The sequence below is a fragment of the Oryctolagus cuniculus genome, chromosome 2 (genome assembly GCF_051225735.1).
Source record: "Oryctolagus cuniculus isolate XC-2025 breed Fujian yellow rabbit chromosome 2, ASM5122573v1, whole genome shotgun sequence".
Lineage (NCBI taxonomy): Eukaryota > Metazoa > Chordata > Mammalia > Lagomorpha > Leporidae > Oryctolagus > Oryctolagus cuniculus.
The window spans coordinates 97,331,161-97,339,856 of record NC_142868.1 but is presented as its reverse complement, the minus strand read 5'-3'; the positions used below and the strand labels follow the sequence as shown (position 1 = coordinate 97,339,856).

Here is an 8,696-nt window from a genome sequence, read left to right as displayed (position 1 = left end):
GAAAATCTGCAGCAAACCAGACCCAAATCTAGTAGGAGAAGAGAAATAATTAAATTCAGAGAAGAAATTAACAGTATTGAATAAAAAAAATTACAAAAAATCAGCCAAACGAGGAGCTGGTTTTTTGAAAAAATAAACAAAATTGACACCCGATTGCCCCAACTAACTAAAAAAAATAAGAGAAAAGACCCAAATCAATGAAATCAGAGATGAAAAAGGAAATGTAACAACAGACACCACAGAAATAAAAAGAATCATCAGAAATTACTACAACGACCTGTATGCCAGCAACAGGGAAACATATCAGAAATGGATAGATTCCTGGACTCATGCAACCTACCTAAATTGAACCAGGAAGACATAGAAAACCTAAACAGACCCATAACTGAGACAGAAATGGAAACAGTAATAAAGGCCCTCCCAACAAAGAAAAGCCCAGGACCAGATGGATTCACTGCTGAATTCTACCAGACATTTAAAGAAGAACTGACTCTAATTCTTCTCAAACTATTCAGAACAATCAAAAAAGAGGGAGTCCTCCCAAATTTTTTCTATGAAGCCAACATCACCTTAATTCCTAAGCTGGGAAAAGATGCAGCATTGAAAGAGAATTACAAACCAATATCCCTGATGAACATAGATGCAAAAATCCTCAATAAAATTCTGGTCAATAGAATGCAACAACACATCACAAAGATCATCCACCCAGACCATGTGGGATTTATCCCTGGCATGCAGGGATGGTTCAATGTGCGTAAAACAATCAATGCGATACACCACATTAACAGACTACAGAAGAAAAACAATGTGATTATTTCAATAGATGCCAAGAAGGCATATGATAAAATACAACACCCTTTCATGATGAAAACTCTAAACAAACTGGGTATGGAAGGAACATTGCTCAATACAATCAAAGCAATTTATGAAAAACCCACGGCCAACATCCTATTGAATGGGGAAAAGTTGGAAGCATTTTCACTGAGATCTGGTACCAGACAGGGATGTCCACTCTCACCACTGCTATTCAATATAGTTCTGGAGGTTCTAGCCAGAGCGATTAGGCAAGAAAAAGAAATTAAAGGGATATAAATTGGGAAGGAAGAACTCAAACTATCCCTCTTTGCAGATGATATGATTCTTTATTTAGGGGACCCAAAGAACTCTACTAAGAGACTATTGGAACTCATATAAGAGTTTGGCAGAGTAGCAGGATATAAAATCAATGCACAAAAATCAACAGTCTATATATACACAGGCAATGCCATGGCTGAGAAAGAACTTCTAAGATCAATCCCATTCACAATAGCTACAAAAACAATCAAATACCTTGGAATAAACTTAACCAAGGATGTTAAGGATCTCTACGATGAAAATTACAAAACCTTACAGAAAGATACGGAAGAGGATACCATGAAATGGAAAAATCTTCCATGCTCATGGATTAGAAGAATCAACATCATCAAAATGTCCATTCTCCCAAAAGCAATTTAAACATTCAATGCAATACCAATCAAGATACCAAAGACATTCTTCTCAGATCTGGAAAAAATGATGCTGAAATGCATATGGAGACACAGGAGACCTCGAATAGCTAAAGCAATCTTGTACAACAAAAACAAACTGGAGGCATCACAATACCAGATGTCAGGACATACCACAGGGCAGTTGTTATCAAAAGAGCATGGTACTGATACAGAAACAGATGGATAGACCAATGGAACAGAATAGAAACACCAGAAATCAATCAACATCCACAGCCAACTTATATTTGATCAAGGATCCAAAACCAATCCCTGGAGTAAGGACAGTCTATTCAATAAATGGTGCTGTGAAAATTGGATTTCCACAGGTAGAAGCATGAAGCAAGACGCCTACCTTTCACCTTACACAAAAATCCACTCAACATGGATTAAAGACTTAAATCTATGACCTGACACCATCAAATTATTAGAAAGCATTGGAGAAACCCTGCAAGATATAGGTACTGGCAAAGACTTCTTGGAAAATACCCCAGAAGCACAGGTAGTCAAAGCCAAAATTAACATTTGGGATTGCATCAAATTGAGAAGTTTTTGTACTGCAAAAGAAATAGTCAGGAGAGTGAACAGGCAACTGACAGAATGGGAAAAATATTTGCAAACTATGCAACACATAAAGAGTTGATAACCAGAATCAACAATGAGATCAAGAAACGCCACAACATCAAAACAAACAACCCACTTAAGAGATGGGCCAAGGACCTCAATAGACATTTTTCAAAGAGAAATCCAAATGGCCAACAGGCACATGAAAAAATGTTCAAGATCACTAGCAATCAGGGAAATGCAAATCAAAACCACAATGAGGTTTCACCTTACCCCGGTTAGCATGGTTCACATTCAGAAATCTACCAACAAAAGATTCTGGAGAGGATGTGAGTAAAAAGGGACACTAACCCACTGTTGGTGGCAATGCAAACTGGTCAAGCCACTATGGAAGTCAGTCTGGAGATTCCTCAGAAACCTGAATATAACCCTACTGTTCAACCCAGCCATCCCACTCCTTGGAATTTACCCAAAGGAAATGAGATTGGCAAACAAACAAGCTGTCTGCACATTAATGTTTATTGCAGCTCAATCAATTCACAATAGCTAAGACCTGGAACCAACCCAAATGCCCATCAAAAGTAGAATGGATAAAGAAATTATGGGACATATACTCTATAGAATACTATCCAGCAGTCAAAAACAACGAAACCCGGTCATTTGCAACAAGATGGAGGAGTCTGGAAAACATTATGCTGAGTGAACTAAGCCAGGCCCAAAGGGACAAATATTATATGGTCTCCCTGATTGGTGACAACTAACTGAACACCAAAGGGGAAACCTGTTGAAGTAAAATGGACACGATGAGAAACAGTGACTTGATCAGCTGTTGTCCTGTCTTTTGATGTACAATGTAATACTTTATCCATGTTAGTATTTTTCTGTTCTAGTACAATTGGTTGAACTCTGTAATTAACACACAATTATTCTTAGGTGTTTGAATTTCAACTGAATAGTGATCCCTGTTAGGAATTTCGAAAACATTATGCAGAGTGAAATAAGCCAGTCCCAAAGGGACAAATATCATATGTTCTCCCTGATCGGTGACAACTAACTGAGCACCAAAAAGGAAACCTGTTAAAGTGAAATGAACACTATGAGAAACGGTGACTTGATCAGCGCTTACCCTGACTGTTGATGAACAACTTAATACGTTATCCTTCTTAGTAATTTTTTGTTTGTTCTACTTAATACTTTTGGTTGAATACTGTAATCAATACACAGTTATTCTTTTTTTTTTGGTTTTTATTTTTTATTGCGTATTTGTCCACAACATCATGTCAGAAATGATCACAGCCACTCTGAATGAACGCAGGCTATGCACTGCTCCATTAATCATCCATGACACCATCACACTGTACACCTCCTTACATTCACTGACTGACTGAAGACTGTTTCTTGAACACTGCCTCAGTGATCTACTTATGAAGGTGTCGACTGACTTTTCTTAAGACGCAGTAAGGTCATTAGTGAAAGCATATTCTTTAGAATATTATTCTAATCTAAATTAGAAGCAATGACAATTTTCTGAAAACAATACTCAGTAAAGACTTCTGGAGTGTTAAATCTAGTCTGAACTTACTTTAGTGGAGTAAAGTAAGTCCTCAGAGTGATAATTTGAGCAACTAATAAAATAGAAAACAATTTTCTTGATTGGACTAGACTGGGGCAGTAGATTCTATATAAAAGATCTTATCACACATACAAACATCATCTGTTTTCTTGAGAAAATATTAAAGATTATGAACTTGCCAAACTTACTGTTTTTTTTTGTTTGTTTTCTACAAAATGCCTTCAAATTTGTGTCCCCTTTCCCCTTCTCAGGATTACATTATTCGCATTTTGGGCAACAGAAAACCATTTAAACTGCCTAAAACACTAACCTTTGTTGTATCTTAAAAGTGCATCTGTGAAATGTTATTTTGATGAAAACCTCATAATTTAAAACATTTAAATTATGTAGGTTAGCATTTTCAATACTACCTAAGTATATCAATCAAATATAGAAAGTTAAATCAATGTTAAGAAATGAAGATTCACAGTTTACTTTCCAAAGCTTGTGATTAGTGCTTCATATTTATGCTTTTAACTTTGATTTACTGCTTCATAGATGAATTTATATCTAAACATAATTCCACTATAGCATAATACTAATTAGGCAGTTTCCCCAAGCATGAGAACATCATATTCATCTAGTTGTAAAGTTTTAAGGCTTGAAATCTAAACTCATGAAAACATCATGGAATCCATAGCTCAGGGCTGTAGGGTTCAGAGTTTTTCATTGTTGTTGCTGTAATAATCCTCCTTAAATCAACAACAACAAAAAAAACCCAACTTATCAGACATCTGTGAAATATTACTATTAAAAGTGAACTAACTGTTCAGGTTAAATTTCATAATCATAGATATGTTAAATGTTAATTTAATTTTGAATGGAAAAAGGTAAATCATTATTACTAGTTAAGAAATTTAAATGGCAAGAATATATATCCAGTGACCCCAAGTTTATCTTTTATGCATGTAACTACTTTCCCAGAATTCCAAATATTATAGTAACTACAGTGTTGAGACGCCCTTGCAGTTTCCAGACACCCAACATCAAGACTGATTGGCTGTATCTTCTTTTTCTTTAAATACACTATCAAACTTCATACTGATTTTGCTTATAAGCTAACATTCTCAAATTAGTCCAAATATCCAAAAGTTTGGTCCTATTGTCCTACTCAGCTAGTGTATCTTTAAATGAGCCAGAGCTTAGGTCTTCAGAGAGCAAGATGATGTTCAATAAGAAAATATGATTTTAATGCTACTTTTAAAACTTGGGTTGTTGAGGACATACTTTTTTTTTATGCTGATTAATGAAATGCCTAACATACATATCAGAGGTTAGATAATTCCTTACCCTTAGGGTTCTGTATATACTAAATGTCTTCAAATATTAGCTGAACAAATCAGTGTAGAAACTTCCCCTTTGCTATTGCAACTCCATTTTGTTTACTTTGAAAAGAAATGATATTTTAATTCTTCCATTGTAAAAGAAAATTATAGCACTGATAATTTCCTTTATGGAGAATAACAATGATCCAAGTTCATGAATTAAGGAACCATTTCAGGAATTGTTGGAAGGTGAGCTATTCTGTAGTAACTATGCTTCAATTGCCGAGCAGTACGCCTAGACACAATCCATTTCAACTTCTGAACATTCAGTTTTGAACACTTGTTTGATGAATACTCAGTTAAACACTTTGATACAAGTTCTTGCCAGAAGGTCAAATCTCTGCCGTTTATCTTGGAATGTTTCTGAAGACATTCTATTCCTTCTGTTAACTCCACACACTGCTGTGCTTGGATCTCCAAGGCAATGATAGAGAAAGCCAACACAGAAGGCTTTGCTTTAGAAAATATGATCCTGCAGTGACATGCCTTAAGTTGAGCTTCCAGTCTTTCAAAATTAAGGTTATTTCTCCTTTCAAATGGCAAGTTCTCTTGAATGAGTGAATAATAGAGTTGCAGAAACTGAAAGGCAGTAGTAGCTTTGAGTTTCCAACACACCTTCTCCAATACAATCTTTTCCATTCTCATCAAGTCTGAAACCGTGAACATATACTGACTTATCCGGATCAAGTCAGTTGCCAGTGGCACATTCCTTTCCTCTTCTATTGATTTTACAGCCAAATAAAAACAGCTCAGACCAACAGATCCAAGGTGCTTGGGCTGTACCTTCATTTTAGACAGAAATCTGTCCAGTAAATTCACAGCTAGAGAAAATGTCTCCGTGTCAAAGTCAAAAAACTGAGTGAGACTAAGAAGATCTTTCACTTCGAAGTCCCTCAGCCGTGCAGTCATTCTGAGGCCATTATCGTGTGCAGACTCAATTAGTCTCAAGCCGCAGACCTTTGGCTGACATCTAGACTCCTGTTCCAACAAAGTGTTCAGCTGGTGTAGCAGTTTCTGAGAGTCAGTTGTTGTCAGTACTTCTATCATCTTGATAGCGGCTGCAGCTCCTCAGTGGTAACCTCCCTCCCTGGGTCTGCTCTCACCTCACCCCCACGATATCAGATTCCAGCGGTCTACGAGATGAGGGGTCTCGCGGGCAAGAGGGGAGAGGCCTGGGGAGGGGGAGCCGTCCTGGGTGGAGGTCTTGGCAGCGCCGCCCAGATGACACTGCCCTCCGGAGGGTTAGCTCGGAGCCGAAGGGCAATACACAGTTATTCTTAAGTGTTGAAAATTAACTGAAAAGTGATTGCTGTTAAATATAAGAGTGGGAATAAGAGAGGGAAGAGATGTGCAATTCGGGACATGCTCAAGCTGAATTGCCCCAAACGGTAGAGTTAGAAACATACCAGGTTATTCCAATTCAATCCCATCAAGGTGGCATGTACCAATGCCATCTCACTAGTCCCAGTGATCAACTTCAGTTCACAATTGATCATAATGATAGGACTAAGAGCCCAAGGGATCACAGAAACAAGACTAGTGTCTGCAAATACTAGCTGATAGAATCAAAAAGGGAGAGAACAATCCAACATGGGAGCAAGACACACAGTGTGTACAGTGATGTACAGTGTGATTTAATGCTATAACTAGTACTCAAACAGTATTTTTCACTTTGTGTTTCTGTGTGGGTGCAAACTGTTGAAACCTTTACTTAATATATGCTAAACTGACCTTCTGTATATAAAGAGAATTGAAAATGAATCTTAATGTGAATGGAAGGGGAGAGGGAGCAGGAAAGGGGAGGATTGTGCGTGGGAGGGAAGTCATTGAGGAAGAAGTCATTGTACTCCATAAGCTGAACTTTGGATTTTATATATATTTAATAAAAGTTAAAAAAAGACTAATGTCTGCTAATACTAACTGATAGAATAAAAAAGGGAGAGAATGATGCAATATGGGAAGCAGGATACACAACAGACTCATAGAATGGCAGCTGTCCTAAACAGCACTCTGGCCTCAGAATCAGCCCTTAAGGCATTTGGATCTGGCTGAAGAGCCCATGAGAGTTTTTTAGGCATGGAAAGTTAAGACACTCTAGCAAAAAAAAAAAAGGACCTAAATGAAAGATCTCCTCTAGTGAGATCCTAGTAGAAAGAACAGGCCATCAAAGAAGAGGTACCTTTCTCTTAAGCTAGGAGTGAACTTCCACTTTGACTATGACCTTGTCTAAATAAGATCGGAGTTGAAGAACTCAAAACGCTTCCATAGCCTTGGCAGCTCATGACAAGAGCCTAAGGAGATTACTGACGCCATAAACAAGAGTGTCAATTTGTTAAGTCAACAACAGGAGTCACTGTGCACTTACTCCCCATGTAGGATCTCTGTCCTTAATGTGCTGTACATTGTGATTTAATGCTATAACTAGTACTCAAACAGTAGTTTTCACTTTGTGTTTCTATGTGGCTGCAAACTGTTGAAATCTTTACTTAATATATGCAAAATTGATCTCCTATATAAAGAGAATTGAAAATGAATCTTGATGTGAATGGAATGGAGGGAGCGGGAGATGGGAGAGTTGCATGTGGGAGGGAAGTTATGGGGGGGGAAGCCATTGTAATCCATAAGCTGTACTTTTTTACTAAATAAAAGTTTAAACAAACAAAAAAAAACCAAAAAGAAGTGGAACAGCCAGGTCTCAAACCGGCACCCATTTGAGATGCCAGCACTTCAGGCCAGTGCATTAACCCACTGTGCCACAGTGCTGGCCCCAACTTTTTACTAGTTCAGTGTATATAACTATGTTGGTAATGAACCACCTCTACTATATCATCGATAAGACCAATAAATACAAATTCAGACTTTATGTTTTACAAAAATTTAGGAGATTCTATGTTCCAATTTGAATAACATGATAAACATGTTACTGTTATAGCAGCACAGAGACTAGAAACAAATTTGATATCAGGCTTGATATTTCTAATGCTTTATAATCATAATTTTATGTTGTCAAATATTTATTTCACAATTTTAATAAAATACACTCATAAATCTGCTATATCACAATATAATGCAAACAAAAATAAACAACTTACTGGTGGTGTGTTCATTTTCTTTGGCCTGGGAAGACCACCTATTCTTAGGTGTTTAAATTTTAACTGAAAAGTGATCCCTGTTAGGAATTTGGAAAACATTATGTTGAGTGAAATAAGCCAATCCCAAAGGGACAAATACCACTTGTTCTCCTTGATAGGTGACAACTAACTGAGCACCAAAAAGGAAACCTGTTAAAGTGAAATGAACACTATGAAAAATGGTGACTTGATCAGCCCTCACCCTGACTGTTGATGAGCAGCTTAATATGTTATCCCTCTTAGTATTTTTTTTGTTTATTCTACTTAATACTTTTGGTTGAATACTGTAATCAATACACAATTCTTCTTAAGTGCTGAAACTTAACTGAAAAGTGATCGCTGTTAAATATAAGAGTGGGAATAAGAGAGGGAAGAGATGTGCAATTCGGGACATGCTCAAGCTGACTTACCTCAAACGGTAGAGTTAGAAACATACCAGGGGATTTGAATTCAATCCCATCGAGGTGGCATGTACCAATGCCATCTCACTAGTCCCAGTGATCAATTTCTGTTTACAATTGATCATAATGATAGGACTAAG

At 37.1% G+C, this 8,696-nt stretch overlaps 1 pseudogene across 1 annotated transcript; it reads right to left on the bottom strand.

Moving 5' to 3' along the window:
* Nucleotides 1-4,508: 4,508 nt before the first annotated feature.
* Nucleotides 4,509-6,281, bottom strand: LOC103346723 (cyclin-G1 pseudogene; annotated as a pseudogene). Its single transcript, XR_016230092.1, has one exon. The product of XR_016230092.1 is annotated as a cyclin-G1 pseudogene (transcript).
* Between the last annotated feature and the right edge of the window lie 2,415 nt (nucleotides 6,282-8,696).